The sequence below is a fragment of the Silene latifolia genome, chromosome Y (assembly GCF_048544455.1).
Source record: "Silene latifolia isolate original U9 population chromosome Y, ASM4854445v1, whole genome shotgun sequence".
Lineage (NCBI taxonomy): Eukaryota > Viridiplantae > Streptophyta > Magnoliopsida > Caryophyllales > Caryophyllaceae > Silene > Silene latifolia.
The window spans coordinates 4107736-4125662 of record NC_133538.1 but is presented as its reverse complement, the minus strand read 5'-3'; the positions used below and the strand labels follow the sequence as shown (position 1 = coordinate 4125662).

The 17927-nt window shown below is 32.9% G+C and overlaps 1 long non-coding RNA gene across 1 annotated transcript; it reads left to right on the top strand.

The window, feature by feature from the left end:
- Positions 1–8055: 8055 nt before the first annotated feature.
- Positions 8056–11503, top strand: LOC141627219 (uncharacterized). The gene is made up of 4 exons (XR_012536780.1): positions 8056–8610; positions 9181–9303; positions 9901–10080; positions 10867–11503. It is a non-coding gene; the product is annotated as an uncharacterized LOC141627219 (long non-coding RNA).
- Positions 11504–17927: the final 6424 nt, after the last annotated feature.

Sequence of the window (17927 nt, the reverse complement as noted above, 5' to 3'; positions counted from 1 at the left end):
CCCGACAATCTTGATATGTGACTCAAACATTATTAGAGATCTTAATTACTTTATATCCTTGTAACACTTCTAAGAAAAAGCAGCTAAAAAATAGGTGTAGGTTATTAAACGCATACCTCTGTAATAAATTATCCGATGACGAGACGAATAACCATATGCATATGCACAACTCCGATTGTACCTGAAAATTAATTGAAACAAATATTTTTAGAGATCATAACTACCTTAAATCATTGTAACATGTAAAAATATACACAATTAAAAGTTGGGGGCTAAAAAGTTCATTCAACATGCAACTACTATATGATAAGAAAATAGAAAATTTACAGAAATAATGGAATTTGATTGATTCCAGATTCCAATGTTTATTCCTTATATACGCTTTTCATATGTACTACTCCCTCTGTCCCGGTCATTTGTTGTCCTTTTCTATTTTGGGGTGTCTCAGTCATTTGTTGTCCTTTCTATTTTAAGAATGAATTTGATGAGTAATTTGATCATTCACACTCAATTTATTCCACTTGTCATTTAGTAATTGGCCAGCTTCCCTTTCCTTGGTCTTTGTGCCAAAACCAAAGGACAACAAATGACCGGGACGGAGGGAGTATTAAATAAGTAATTTGAAGTTTAATAGAAGTCCTTTTTTGTTTAAAATAGTTTAGATACATTATTTTAATCATTATTGATATTGGACTTTAAGATGAACATGGACGTAATATTAAAGCAAAACTCTTTTAAGATAATATACAATTTTATAATTAGCTCATGTTTAGTTGTTAATACAGTTTCATTTCGTATTCGATTCATGTAATTTTATTTCTTAATACAGTTTCATTTCGTATTCGATTCATGTAATTTTATTTCTTAATATACGGAATATTATTTTAATTCACTTCAGTATTTCGTAAAACTTGGACTATCTGTAATCGCTCGAAAAATGCTTCCTTTATTAATATAGACTAGTGTTTAAGCCCGGCCGTTGGCCGGGTCATTTCACTACATATGCTTTTGAGATCCAATATGTCTGATCTGGTTTTTACATGAAAAAAATTGGCACGTCAAGGTAATTAATAGTCAAATTGGTGTTTAAATATAATTTTTGGCAAATAATAGCGTGCTAGTTACGCGTATACCCTTCTGATTGAAAATAATTGAGATATATCACATAGTAAATTTATCTCTGATTATCGCTTGTATTTGAATTAGAACGGATTAGTTCGAAAGTTTAGTAAGCTACTTTTCAATCTATTAATCGTTTTTAACAGTAAAAGAGTTTAATAGTATATTCGTTTAACACAAATTTTCATTTGAGACGGTTATATTCGTGTCAGATTAAAACGGATAATGTTTTATACATAGGCCAAAAGTAGTGATAATACATTATTTTATATACTTATCCCCCGTAATATTACACTAATTTCTGGCATTTTTAGTATGTTTTGTATTATATTTACTTCCTTTGCGTTTTACTACGAGTTTGTATAATTATTCGCAGGAAGGCGGTTTTTATGCTAGAAAGTTGCCAATATGCTAAGTCGATGGATACACTCGTCTAATTTTGAGATAAATCATCCGAGAAGCCCAACTAAGATTGCCAATATTGGAGTATTTCGATGAAAAGGAAATATACGGAATAAGTCCATTAGTTGGCGTTTGATACACTTGAGCGTGGGCTACCCACAAATTTACTCAATGGGCTGAATTGACAATTTAATCAAGTAGGTCCATAAGAGAAATAAAAGGGACATCGTACGTACACAAGTTGAGTCATGTACGTAAGTTTTAGGGGGATCATTGGATGGCTGATTGTTTTGGCACGTATTTAAGAGGCACGTACGTAGTATCAGTCGGAGGTTTTTTAGTTAGTTCCGTTTTCTGTAGGCTATCTTTCGTCTATTTTTGTCTCAAGTACTCTATGTTCTCCCTTTCAAGTCTAATTCAAGACTAAGTTTTTCTTCTCTTTACTCTAATTATGCATTCAATTATTATTTGTACTTGCTTATTTCGATTTATGAGTAGCTAATTTATTAATCTAGGGTGAAAGGGGATCTAGGTTGTTTGAAAAGGGTTATTATGAATTGATTGTTAAATTGCTCTTAATTGTTGTTTGATTATCGTATTACTTCTAATTGATTAATTACTGATCAGAGTTAATTAATTAGTCTTGCATAAACTAAGATTTTCACCGACCGGGTTAAGACTAGTATAGGCCATGATAATTGAATAGAGATAATTTAATGATAGCGACCACATGTTAAATTAGATTTAAAAGAAATATTAAATCGACTGATCATATGACTTTCAACAATATAAATTGCTCAATCAATGAATTAAATTCTACCCTTTTATGACTACCTAGTGAACCCGAATCCCTAGACTCTTTAATATTATTGTAATTTGTCTTTTAATTACTTGCAATTAGCTGTTAGCATACAAACAATCAAAACCCCCACAACCGGTTACTTTAAGACAGATTTAAATATAAACAAACTAGATAATCACCGCCTCCCTGTGGATTCGACCCTGACTTACCGCTAGCTATTTTGTTAGTAGTAGTTTATGTTTACTTTGATTAAGGCAAACGACTGAAAATAACCTTATCAAATTTGGCGCCGTTGCCGGGGAGGCAGCAATTTTTCTGTTTGCTTTTATTTAATTTGTCTTTTGTCTTTTGGTTAGTTTCTATTTTATTATCTTGCTTTATATTATTTCCATCATTATGACCATCTTCTATTTCTCACAATTTGAACATGAATCACTGCATAATTATTGGGATAGATTAATATCTTTCATCAATCAATATGGCTATTATGTTGATATTTGGGAGATGTGTCACATAATTTATGATGGTGTCGATGGCGCGACACGGGATCGAATTGAGGAAACTTGTGAAGGGATGTTTAATTACATGCCTTATGAGGAGCGATGGAAACTCCTTAAATATTTAGCCCGAAACAGCAATTATGAGTCAAAGATGAGGTGGAATGCCGGAGTGGCGAAGATTGAGGCAGAGTTTAGATAACTTATAGATATATTAGATCAAAACAAACATGATATTCCATGTGAGTTAGTCACTAAAGTTGATTCCCCACCCTCAGTTGATCATGTTTTGAGTGACTCAGCTACGTTTAGAGGTGACATAGACATCTTTGACGAAGATGATGATTATAATTTGAGAGCATTTTGGTTGAGTATTCCTCTTTCAAACGTTGAAATTAACTCTAATTTGACTGAAGATTCTGAGGTTCACTCTTTGGTAAAAAAGTTTGATGATTCTGTTTCTGATATCCCTTACCCCTATATTGACAATTTTGAGCGGACCACGCCTGATTTTGGATATAACTATGCTCCAAGCCACGAGGTAAGTTTGTGTGAGAACCTAAAGAGCCCATTCTACGAGGAGTCTTGTGATATACTATATGAGGAGACTTTTGTTGGAGATCTTGAAGTACGGTGGGATAATTATGATGATTTTACGGATGAACCACATGAGCTAATTGATCTTACTTTTATGGAACTTGAGGTAAACCAACAAGATGACGAAAAAGATGGAACATCTGCTGGGGTGAAAATTTATGAACACATCGAGCTTTTTCCGTTAGAAGAACCTGTTGTACCTTCTATCAATTATCCTCCCGTATTACTCACTAATTGGCCGAAAGATGACAAAGAAGCTAGAACTAAACATAGAGATCCAAAGATACACTTGATAAATGTTTATATCTCGATTGTTTATGGCTTATCATATGTTACTAATGTATTCTATTGTCATTTATCTGAGTTTCATGGTAGGATTTTTTATCTACTTTTGCGAGCGTTGAGTGCCTCCGCTCTTGAGAAATTGAAGTCAAGCTCACGACTATGAATATGCGCGTCTCGGGAGGCAATCTGATATTATTATTTTTATTATATATGCGGAGTATGATTTATTTTAATTTGCATATTAGTGTGTGCTTGATTATTTGTAGCAATAAAAGACGAAGATTAAAAGTGAGCTTAAAACTTAGTCTAAGGAGCTGAGCAAAAAGGGTCTCGGGAATTTTAGACAGCAGGGGTTAATTTCCCCAAAAATCAATTGACTCTCTTTATCCACCAAGCTCACTCATCCCTTTGCTCCAATCACGGCGCCGTATCGCACACCAGCTAGCCACCACTGACCATCAAGCCAGCCAACTGCATTGTCAAATGTTCTTCGTTCACTGATGCATCGCCTACTTCTCCCCGTTGCGTCCCCTGCTGCGACGCAACTCACCACCTCGACACCGTGTTCCCTGCTGCGATGCGTCATCTCCACTGTCGATAACTCTGAAGCACACTCCTTGCGCCGTGCTCATCTCCACCGCCGCTCACTGACGCGACCATCCTCACCCAACCACTGTCAAATCCCCAATTCCGAAAACCTTAACCCCATATCGATTTCATTGCTTTCAAATGCGACGGATTCAAATCGAATTAGGGTACGAATTTAAGATGATTTGGGCGTAAATTTCATGCTGGAAATTGGGTCGATTTTGATGCTAATTGGGAAGCGATTTATCTGGTAGTTTGCTTCCAATTTTGCTGCAAATCGGAGGTACGACTTTCTAGCAAACTTAATGTGTTAGTTGAGGCTCAATCTGAGATACATATGCTACTGAGTTTGGGTTTGATTTTCGCGCTGTCCAAGAGCTGTTTTCTCGTGAATACTGGTTGAATGAGCGAATTCTGAGGTCAGTAACTCGGCTTCTGCTATGTCAAGTTCTTGTGCTGGTCTAATTTCTGCTGCGCCTGAACGTTGATTTACAGCGAATATGGGCTTCTTAATTGTTTCAGTCTTACTGAGTTCTTATTTTCCACACAATTGCTGACCTCTTCCTCTTGTATCACTTGAGGATGTGTTATCTACTAGTTGCTTGACTCGATTCCTGCTATATTGAGTCTTTGTGTGAGTTGAGACATTACTAGCTGTAACTATGGCTCTATCATGGTGTGATTCGATGAATTCTACTTGGGGTTTAATGGCTTAACTCGTGATTTTTTCTGAGTTTGGATTTGACGTCATTTGCTTTTGATTGTGGAAATAACTTAATGTCCGCAAGTTGAGTACGTTCCTTGAGCTAGAAAATCGTTATTCTAAGGCAGAAGTATCATCGATTCCTGTTCTCTTCTACTGCCCTGGTGAGCTCGTTTCCTTCCTCCATTACATTTTGTGTCCTCTGATTTTCTAGTTATTTTTCATATACATTGAGGGCAATGCATGATTCAAGCATGGGGGAGGGATAAAATTGTTTTGACTGGTTTGATGATCACTTATATGGTGAATATGCTGAAAAATTTAAAATTCTGATGTCACCATTATATGATTTTAGTGGCAAATTCTTGTGGAATTGAGCATAATTTGATCGAGTTACAATTATTTTGAAAATGAATTGCTTGCAAATTGTTTTCTATTTTGATCATATGCGGGCTTGTGAGACGTTTTTTACCCTTGATAGTCCAATGGAATAATTGTTTTGTACTTTATCTTGTGACATTGTTTGTGGTAAGACGGTATGACTAGACTTGTGACTATATAACCGTGTGACCAAAAAGCCGTGAGATCACATAAGCCAAACAAGATTGGGACATCCATGCCAATCTAATTCTTTCATGAGTGTCATATGCCATTAGGATTACATGAGTGATAGAGGCATTCATTTGTTTATGAGCTACATTAGCCAAATTGCCGTCCCAAATTTAATATTTCCTATTTGCAACCCCTTTGAGCCTTAGCCTTGTTTCTTTGTTACCCGATATTTTAACCAGTTTTCCCACATTATCCACCCCAAGTAAGGGCTAGTGAAGTGTTTGTTTTTCTCGGTTTAAATAGAGGTATCATATAAGCAAAGCGTGGGGGAGTAATTGATATTTGGTGAATACTTGTTATACGAGAAGGGTTGTTGTATTTGAAAAAGAAAAAAAAAATGAACGAAAAAAAAAAATTCAAAAAAAAATTCAAAAAAGAGAGACAAAACAGAGAGAAAAAAAAAAAGAAAAAAGAGTTCTAGATGTACAAGTATTATTCAATAAATGGGTTTGAGTTTGATTAATAAAGGTGTATGTCCTATACGATGGATTTTGGCAATAAAAAATAGTGGTGTTTGTGCTTTGTTTGATACGAGGAGTAGTGTTGGAGGTTTTTGCATTCTTGTCTTCGGCCGAGATTTGACATGTTCTTTTCTAGCTCTTACTCTTTAACACCACATTTTCATAAACTTATTCATCTTCTTCCCTTTAACCCATAGCCCCGTTACAACCCTTACAAGTCCTCTTGACATGTAGTAGTCGGCAAGTTTAGGCTTAGTTTATATGTGTGACCCGTGTCCTCATCACTTGGACACATGAGAGTGAGTGATTTTCCGCGTTTACATTCCCGAAAGTGAGGGTCACCGGTTTGTCACTTGTCTAGACGGTTTGTGGTAAGAATGAATGGTCACTTGTGCACATTACATGATATTTTGACGAATTTGTTAGGGTGATTGTTCTTACTTGCTAATTTGTGATCTTAACTCTATTTCGAAATTTAAATGATTTTGAACTTGTGTTTGATTTATTTTCGAAAACCTTGGTTGGATTATTTCGCGACCCTCTTGAATTTTGTCACTAGTTAGACCTTGTTTTGTATTGTTTTGTTTTGCCTCTTGAGTTTACTCGAGGACGAGTAAAGGTCTAGCATGGGGTAGTTTGATAATACATTATTTTACCTATATTTTATATACTTATCCCCCGTAATATTACACTAATTTCTGGCATTTTAAGTATGTTTTGTATTATATTTACTTCCTTTGCGTTTTACTACGAGTTTGTATAATTATTCACAGGAAGGCGGTTTTTATGCTAGAAAGTTGTCAATATGCTAAGTCGATGGATACACTCGTCTAATTTCGAGATAAATCATCCGAGAAGCCCAACTAAGACTGCCAATATTGGAGTATTTCGATGAAAAAGAAATATACGGAACACGTCCATTAGTTGGCGTTTGATACACTTGAGCGTAGGCTACCCACAAATTTACTCAATGGGCTGAATTGACAATTTAATCAAGTAAGTCCATAAGAGAAATAAAAAGGGACATCGTACGTACACAAGTTGAGTCATGTACGTAAGTTTTAGGGGGATCATTGGATGGCTGATTATTTTGGCAGGTATTTAAGAGGCACGTACGTAGTATCAGTGGGAGGTTTTTTAGTTAGTTCCGTTTTCTGTAGGCTATCTTTCGTCTATTTTCGTCTCAAGTACTCTATGTTCTCCCTTTCAAGTTTAATTCAAGACTAAGTTTTTCTTCTCTTTACTCTAAATATGCATTCAATTATTATTTGTACTTACTTATTTCGATTTATGAGTAGCTAATTTATTAATCTAGGGTGAATGGGGATCTAGGTTGTTAGAAAAGGGTTATTATGAATTGATTGTTAAATTGCTCTTAATTGTTGTTTGATTATCGTATTACTTCTAATTGATTAATTACTGATCAGAGTTAATTAATTAGTCTTGCATAAACTAGGATTTTCACCGACCGGGTTAAGACTAGTATAGGCCATGATAATTTAATAGAGATAATTTAATGATAGCGACCGCATGATAAATTAGATTTAAAAGAAATATTGAATCGACTGATCATATGACTTTCAACAATATAAATTGCTCAATCAATGAATTAAATTCTACTCTTTGATGACTACCTAGTGAACCCGAATCCCTAGACTCTTTAATATTATATTGTAATTTGTCTTTTAATTACTTGTAATTAGCTGTTAGCATACCAACAATCAAAATCCCCACAACCGGTTACTTTAAGACAGATTTAAATATAAACAAACTAGATAATCACCACCTCCCTGTGGATTCGACCCTGACTTACCGCTAGCTATTTTGTTAGTAGTAGTTTATGTTTACTTTGATTAAGGCAAACGACTGAAAATAACCTTATCAAGTAGAATAAGACGTATTGACATAAGTCTTATACATAAGTCACGTGTCTTTGGTGCTATCCATATTAAGTTTCTTTGTAATTCATTTAGTCGGATCTGGTTATTCATTTAGTCTCCAAGTCAACGAAATCATTTCAATTTCAATTTATCCCCAAATCGTCGTTTCAATTTTTACAATTTCACAAACAATTGGTCTCCCTTGTGACGGGTTACCATTTGTGGCGGATATTTTGTGAGTTAAAATGGTAACAAAATGGGTTAGTGGAGAAAGGGGACCACATGAATAGTGTTGCAGAAAGAGAAAAAGTGGGTACTTTGTGAGGTAAAATGGTATCCGTCACTCAAGAGTGACGGATATGTGCCGTCACAAACAAGAATTTGTGTTTCACAAAAATGCATCCCCTTATTTCTCACCCCCAACATCTAGATCCTTCCTGACGACTAACAGATAACCCATTTTTGCTGTATTTGACAGCCGGGTACAATCCGATCGAGAGTTATTTACCTGAATCTTAGCCGGGTGACTGTTTGCCGGGATATTATCGAAATTCAATTAATAGCTTTATATAATCAAACAACGTTTTGTTCCTAAGATTAAAGAAGCGGCTTCTTTTTGGGTGATTTTAGGCATGATTAAAGTCGGGAGCTTTGTTTCTTGAAGGTTTGACTTTTATCTGTTTTACTTTAATTTATTGTTGTTTATGTATTTTGCATGTAGTGTTTGTGTTGTGTAGAAACTGGCGGTGTTGTTGTTTATGCATGCTAGCACAAGGATTATGAAAAGAATTATGATGGTAACTACAATATACACCCTAGATCTCAATCATTTGTTTACCTTAAAAACCTTAAAATTCCCTTCACAAAGTTTACTAAATGATTGTGACTAGAGTAGTATAATGTTAAGAGTGCAAGCTTAATGGTAGGAATTATGTATTTTTATCAGGGAATTACGAAGGTGGAACTATGATGGTAATTTTTAGGAATTTAGACAGTATACATGTACGATCTTATTAGAAGAGCCAACTGCTATAATTTACATTGACCTTATTCTAAACTTGTGCGGTTATTTAGTAAAAATATCTTCTGTAGATAACAGGTAGATTTGAAAAAACTACGTTGAAAACGATATTCCTTGTGCGTACTCTATGTTCGATGTCATCCATCCCATCAACATCGTGGGTGATTCGTTATCCCGTTCTATTACCACTCTCAGTTTGTTTCTATCTTTTAGGACAACAGCTTGTTCACCCTCGAGGTGCACAGGCAGGCGTATGACCGCTGGACTCCTCTCGTGTATCTCAAACTCAAATATCCTCCATGCACCTTCGCATGCGGAGAGGTAACGACAATCAAGGTATGGCTTGATTTCATCTTCTTTGTCTCGGGAAATTACAGTAGTCACCTACTCGCCTTATCCGGGCCCTTTAGGATATACTTGAACAGGTACTTAATAGCCCGAGCTGTTTTACACCACTCGACGTTTATATGTGCGTCAAACATCAGAAGTAACCCCGGGCTTCTGTTGTCTAGAAGTCTAGAACGTGTTTGCCCTTTTAAATAATCCTGCATGAAAATAAAAGTCCTAAATAAATAATATAATCCGGATAAAAGTGACCGAAAATGGCCTTTGTCTCTGTTTTTTTTTTTGTTTCTAAATTTTTCCTTTTATTTTATTTTAGCTGGTTCTCAGTTTGTGTTATCTTTCCCCATATTTTGGACTCTAATACTTTTCCCTTATTTTTGTCACACTTGTGAATATATGAGAATTGTCCGTTAAAAACTTCTTCATATCATATTTTTTCTTTTCTTTCCGCTCTTTTTCTACTTCAAAATTTTTAACTTCTATGTAAGAGAGATCTACCTGTTGTCATTTCTTTGTCTATACACTGGATAGCCATTACCATCTATTGTTGTCTCTGAATTGAAAGATTTTGGATTTTTTTTTTGCAAGCTTCACCGTCAAGCATACATGGACAATTTAGATTCTCCTCGCCGCAGGGCCCGTGAACCATGTATCGTGACACAATCTCATATAATGCTGGGTCTTTTTCCTGATCTGGGATTTCAGCATGTGTAATACCGTCTATGTACTGTGGCGATAGTTCCACTTCATCTTTCTTAAGCCATAATAGTATGTGTGCATGGGGCAGTCCTCTTTTCTGAAACTCTATTGTATATATATATATCTGCAGCATAACAATTTTATCTATACTCGTCATGTATGTTGTTAGTAGTTACTATCTATTATTATAATTTACTTAAAAATTATGCGTACCTGCTACATCTGTTCCAAAGTAGTGTTGGTGTTTAAGGCAATCCATGAGTTGACTTTGTTTTAATTTGAAGACTCTTGCTATTATATCTGGCCTGTCTGTCCTTGTATGTGCCCTAGCATCTGATCGATCTCTGGCCACTTGGGATTCGCTGGGCATGATAACAATTCACAGTAGCATGTATGTACTTACCCTAATGATAAAAATAATAATTTATAAGGTAATTCAATATGAATGAGATAACCAAAAAACAAAATAGGGTAATAATAAACAGTTAATTCTTACCTCTTCATCGATTAAAACCATATCCATGCATATAAGACTATTATTCTCCGCATGATTCAAAACATCCCATAGCCTAGAAACGCGAACTTTGATTTTCCCGTTTTTCTTAGTCTCATTAAGCTCCCTGATCAATGTTAAAGGGCTGACAAAACATAAAAGTAATAATAATAATATTAATAAGAAACTAAAACATGTTTGAAGCCAAGTATAATATCTATATGTACAAAACATTGAAAATATTTTTAATTAATTAGCATACCTTGGTCCCATTGCTAAGAGAAAGACGAAGATAGAGAAATATTTGTGCACTTAATGTTTGATAGACGTTCAATCTGTATTTATACACTGTTGTGATGCAGGTTTTACAGAAGCGTGGTAGGAGTTGAATTGTATATACATTCAGATATAAAGAAGCTGTGGAATTCTCAGATTCATGGATGTGATGTAGTTTGTTAACAAATTTAATTTTCTTGATCGTAGTTTATTCTTATATCTTCTTATTTATTGTAGTTTATTTTTATTTTCTTATCTATTAAGGGTGATGTAATTTTGGATGGGTTTTTTAATTAGAATATGCAGTTTGAGTTGAAAAGAGACTCAAGAGACTTGAAGACTTACGTCCATTAGTTTTGGAGTAAGAGAAGGAGACCTATTTTAAGAATCTTACCGCTGATATGGATGAGGTTCCGCCAACTCTACACTGGTACACACTAGGCCCAGATCACTGGACCCTTGATACTTAACTTGTCGTTCCTGAGATTATTAGCCAAATATGCTGGAGCTGAGTCGAAAAATGAGGCCTTTGAAATTCGATGGTTTAATTGAAGCACTGTGTAGTTTCTTGAAAATGCATAATGATAAGACTAATTTTATGGAGCATTTTAACATTTTGGTTGTATATTTAAGTTTCAGTTATGCAATATGCATTGGAGAAAGTACTGATGCATAACGGATTACATTTTCTATTATGTGCTCCGCATTTGTGATTCTCTAAACAAATTCCAATTTCGACACTACTCGTCCAAAGTTTGGATATGGCAAAAAGTTATGTATAAATGATTAAATGTTGATAGTATATTGTGTTCTGTACTGAAAAACTTCATGTTATACAGTTGTGAGATTGTGTGAACGCAGGCTGTTTTGTAGAGACTTATCTTAATGTATAATTTTTAATGTATAATTTATATATCTTTTTTATTATATTTTTATTTATACATAATTTATTGAGCAAAAACAGCAGCCAATGAAATCGCTCTAAAACAATAACCAATGAAATAGCTTCAAAAGTTCCTCTTTTAAGTATATATATATATATATATATATATATATATATATATATATATATTGTGTGAACGCATGCTGTTTTGTAGAGACTTATTTTAATGTATAATTTTTAATGTATAATTTATATATCTTTTTTTTTATATTTTTATTTATACATAATTTATTGAGCAAAAACAACAGCCAATGAAATCGCTCTAAAACAATAACCAATGAAATAGTTCCAAAAGTTCCTCTTTTAAGTATATATATATATATATATATATATATATATATATATATATATATATATATATATATATATATATATTGATAGATACTTGATTTAATGCACGTGCGATGCACGAGCCTATTTTTAATATTCTTTCATGTTTAATGTAATAATTATAAGATGTGTTGTGAAAAAACTATTTGGTAGCTTTTTTAAACATGTTGCAATTCCTGCTTTTCTTTTATTTCATTAAAATATTACTCGTATATATTCAACAAATGCTTCAATTCCAGTTAACGGGAGGGAGTTGGTTATACACAAAAATAGCACAAATTAAACAAAGATTATCGTCGATATGCAATCACTATTCCAATCCTTGAAGTAAAGTAGTTCACAAATATTACTCTTTCATAGTACTCCGTATTTCGTAAAAAGTTAGAAACTCCAATATCGCTAAAAAGTCCTTCATAAAATTTATCGTTTATCTTAGATTAGAATTTGTATAAGTGAAATAACTAATTGATGGATATATTTGGTTAATAAATCTTTAACCACTAAAAAAATATTTATATTATGGAGTACTCAAAATATCATATCCCGTGCTCCTTCTAAGAATTTGTGAAAATCGGGATGGAGCTTTGATCTTCAAGTCTAAACTCCATAATATAAAACATATACTCCTTATAAAATAATTCTCAAGTTTTTACACTAAATATTTCTTATACTTTTAGGGATTTCACGTCAACTCTTAGCAGTCGTCTATCTTATTAACTTATTACATAATGCCACAGTAAGTGGATTATAAATCTGATTTAGTACATCACATGATATAGTTTTTAAGTTAAGATAAAAATTTTGAGTTTTATTATAAAGTTTTTGAGTTCATTTAAACATTAATCTCAAAAAGTTACATTATAACTCAAAAAAATTACATAGCTCAAAAAAATTGAGTTTTGACGTCATAAAACTAAAATATAATTTATTAACTCTATAGAGCTCAAATAAAATACACAAAAACTCATTGAGTGTGAGGTAGTACATCTGGTGTACAATCCTTTTTCTCCATAATGCCATAATGAAATAGGTAAACATATGATCGAGAAGGAGGGAGTAATAGTTTAAAGTTAAGTACAACATGTTTGCTATTCATATTCTCTTGTGAATTTGTATAGTAGTAGGAGAAAGCTACCGCCGGTTGGTATGGACTATGGAGTTATAGACTATAGTACCACCACATACCAAGTAGTATGATAAGTGCTTGGTAAACAAACTTGTGAATTATTGAGTATAATTTTGTCTTAGTGATCAACGTGTTTGTTATTCATATTCTCTTGAGGGAAAATTTGCCCAAAATACTTGCAAGTGTGTCCGATTCGCCGTTTTTAATTCTGACTTTAAATCTTCTCAAAATAAGTTCAAGTAATGTAAACTAAGAATTACGTGATGTAACCAACGTAATTTTTGCCCCATACAATGATACAATAATAAGGAAGTGCTATTATACAGACGACATAGAAAACAACCTTGAGGTGGAATTCCTTTTGATATACGTACCTTTTAGTTCGAACCCTTTCTTGTTTCCTCCAACGCAAAAAACGCGTAGTAAAATAAAAAGTAAAAATAGGCGCGATACATATCTTAAGCGTCAAATTCACTATTGGAGCAAAAAACTTACTTAACCTCGAATATAACTAAGCTTTTGTTTTTTAAAGCGAAACCGATAATAAGTTTCTTGTGCCTGAAAGTTCTATTTCGTTGAAATAGTTCAAGGCTAGAGATATAACTCTAATCTGACATCTTGAACTCATTCCATTAGATCATTGTCGTCAATAGTTGGATAGGTATTACTCTTATTAGTAAGATTTAATATATTTCGATCGATATAAAATCAATGACATATAATGTTCAAATGGAAGGAAAAATTTAAGAATAGAGCTAAATTACGTTACACAAAATAATAAACTCATTAGTATGTAAACAAAATTAAGACTAATAAAAAAATATAAAATACCATTGATATCACTTACGTTAGTTTGTTGATACCCTGCACATGAAGGAAGAAAACTTAGTTAAGTCTCAATAAAATTTGGACTATAAAATAAAACAAATAGCAAAAACAAAAAAACCTTATAAATTAATAAAACAGAATGAGTCTACTACCGTATACGGATCAAGTACACAAAAGAATACCGCTAACTCCAAAAATAAATAACACAAACGAAAGAATAACTGAAAAAGGAAAACGATTGTGATCTAGCTATGACAATTAGACATGTCTTTATATGGGTTAAGATTATTGAGTTGTTATAGGATACAAAGTACTGAATTGACAACGTTTAGAAGTAGTCTCCTAACTAAAATATGAAACTACTTTGACATCATAACTCTCACATATCCACGTATCTATAATTTTATCTTTAGCATTGTCATCATATTATATTTATTTCATTATCATTATTAGTTAAAGAGTTTTATAAAGGTTGGATTCTCTGTAATCGCTCGAAAAAAGTTTCCTTTAATAATATAAATAGATAGATATTGATTGATTTAACCTAAAACATGCGTATTTATTTGTTTAACCTGATTTCTTTTGATGGTCACAATCACAGACTCCGACTCGCAATGTTTCTATTCTGGTTAGGGAGATTAAAGGACGTGTGGAAGTTATTTTATGTACTCTGAAACCCGGGGTATTTGTTGGTATAAATGAGACTGGAGCATTTGTTATTACTCGTGCTCGGAAAACCCAAGTTTGTTTTAGAGTAAATTATCAATTACACCTACGCTTAATTCACTTTTTAAAACTTACTTCCACGTCTTTTTTTTTAATAATTTACACCCAAATTGTAAATTATTTGCTCGGTTATATTTTCCACCCAACACCATTTTCAGGCAAAAATAAATAAAAAATTGACGATTTTACCCCCGCGTATTGCTTTTTTTTTTCTCTATATTACTTTGTATACAAACAATTGATCATTTCCAAACCTTGTTTTCTCTTTCTCTATACAACTTTGATTAAGTTGATTATACATCTACTATTATGGTCCCATAAACCTCATTTTAGCATTATTCTTCTCTTTTTTCCACCTCATTTTATGGGGTTCTTCACCCAATCTCCCCCAAAAATTTCCCTCAAACATTTCCCCCAAAAATTTCCCTCAAATCTCCGTCATAATTAAGCAATTGCTGAAGATGAAGAATCAATCGAAACCTTAATTGAACCATTCACTAAAGAACAATTAATCATGATTGCTGCGGGTCGAACTGCGGTCTTGAGTGAAGAAGGCGTTGAAGGAGCCGCAAAAGACGATATCGGGTCGAACTGCGTCGTGTCAGCTTGCTGCGGTTGGGCCTGTGGATGGGAGTAGTGGGATGTGGCCGGGTTTGTTGACGTTGGTTGGGGGATTTTAGACGAAGTATACACAGAGAAGAGAATGAAAGAGATGGGAAAGAAGGGAAACAACCTACTTAATAAAAGAACAAGGACAAAATTGTCATATTTAAACAAAAAATTTGAATTTTGACGAAAAATTGACCTGAAAATGGTATTGGGTGCAAAATGTAACAAATTTTACGTGGGAGTAAGTTTAAAAAAGTGGATTAAGCGTGGGTGTAATTGATAATTTACTGTTTGTTTTATAATATAATAACATGGTCTATTGAAACTCCCTCTATGCCCTAATTAGGGCAGAGCACGGATCGGATATCTGATCCAAAGTGCTGGTTCGGATTGGATATCCAGATTGGAAAATCCTTAAACCAGATATCCATATCCGATCCAAATCTTTCGGATATCCAATGTTTCGGGTATCCAAAATAATTGGATCGAATGTGGATATCCATACTTTTAAATTTACTTTAAAATTGAGTTTAAGACAAAATCGAATTCATAGTCTTCCATGATGATTTTTTTTCTTACTCCAATGATCTCGACATAAAATTTAGGTACAACTAACATAGTTTTGGTACTTTTTAACGTTGTTGTATCAAATAAAATGTGATATTAAAGAAGTATACTTAAAACAACACTAAAAGTTAAAAAAATAACACGAAAAAAGTGGAACGATTTTAAAATTATAGTCCAAACTGCAACGTAGGATAATTCTAAACAACCTAGTATAAGAACTACAATCTAAACACGCTCATTTAATTAAAAAAAAATTGGTGATCATAAATAGCAAGAAAAAATAGTAAATGCTAGAAAAATATATTTTCGGATCGGATCGGATATCCAAACGTTTTCATTCTAATATCCATATCCGATCCAAATACCAAAAGTTTTGGATCGGATATCCGATCCAAACTTAGCTTCGGATCAGATATCCAAAAAATCGAATCGAATTCGGACCGGATATCAGATCGGTTGGATAATCGGATTTTTTGCTGGTCGTCGCCCTAATATCATTGAATGAAGGAATGATTAGGTTGTGAAATTATGGTAAAGCATGATAAGGATGATATGTCCATGTTTAAGTTTGGTCTTAATTGTAGATTATTGTAGTTTTAATTATTGTATTAAAGGTTGTTATTGTTTTTAGTAATTTTAGATTTTTTTTAACAAGTGTGACCTGACAAACAAGTAGTCGATTACCTGGTGCATTGTGAGAAAAATGAGGGCTTAGTTTAGATTATTCTTGTTCAAAGTATAGTTTAGATTAATTCTAAAAAATTAATGTAAGAAGACGAGGTATAGTTTGGATCATTCTTATAAAATAACCCATAAAAATATTATAAAAAGCTAATTTTATAATACGTGTAATTATAATAATAATATATATGAAGAACATGGATTAAGATTTTATTTGAATTGTTCGGACCAACAAGTTGTTAGGTTCATATACCTCTTATTAGACTCTTCTAATAGTGAACTAATTAACTTCTTAATATGTTTTCTTTAGATCTAGTGCATGCATAACAAAATAAGAGATTAATAAGAAAAAAAACAACCTCCCTTACATTGTTAAGTGGCTCGAAAATAAGGGCACAAATAAGGTCACCTTCATTATTTGTTCTTGAGCTATAATATGTTGGATGATCCTCCAAAATTCCAATGTAGAGATCCTCCTTTGATTGCACACAAGACTAATCCCTTAAACAGTATACTAATTTACTAGATTAATATAATAGTACCCTTAAAATTAATTCTAATAATATATATACTTATTACTATACTAGTAATCTTATATTATGTTTAGAATTTAAGATAAACAATTTATTGAATTTCTAAAACTATTTAGAAAGATTTTGAGAGAGATGTAAGAAAATAAAGCATAAATCAAGTGTGCATGCAAGTGAATGAATGATAGAGTAAAAGGAACCAAAACTCCTCTTAAAAAAGGGTTGTGGCCGGCTAGCATAAGGCCAAGGAGAGCATCTTTTCCTTTTCCTTTTTCTCTTATCAATATGTAGGTGTGTAAGAAGGTAGAGTAGGTTTTATTAATTTATTCTTATCACATAAAATAAATCACCCACTAATGTCTACCACCCTCCATTTTTTTTCGGTCATTTGTATAAAATGGACCTCCATTTTATTTTGTCAATTTGTTACTTGTCACACAATATGTCACATGTAGTATGTTACATGTTATTAATTAATTTAATACATATTTATCAAATAAATATCATTTTATAAATTAATTAAATCACATACAACAAACTGACGAGTGATACTTGATCACATAAATAAAATGTGTCATATAATTATAATTCACAACATATTGTAATTATAATTAACCATTCATTCTTATCTCAATTGTTTCACAAACAATAATCAATTTTAGTAATAAAGTATATCAATTACTAAAAAAATCTTATTTAACCCAATTACAATAAGATATAAATAATCTTTCTCACAATTGAATTGTTCAATTTTAAGGAATTGATTAACTTGTATCATCATACAGTTAATCAATTTGTCTATTAAGG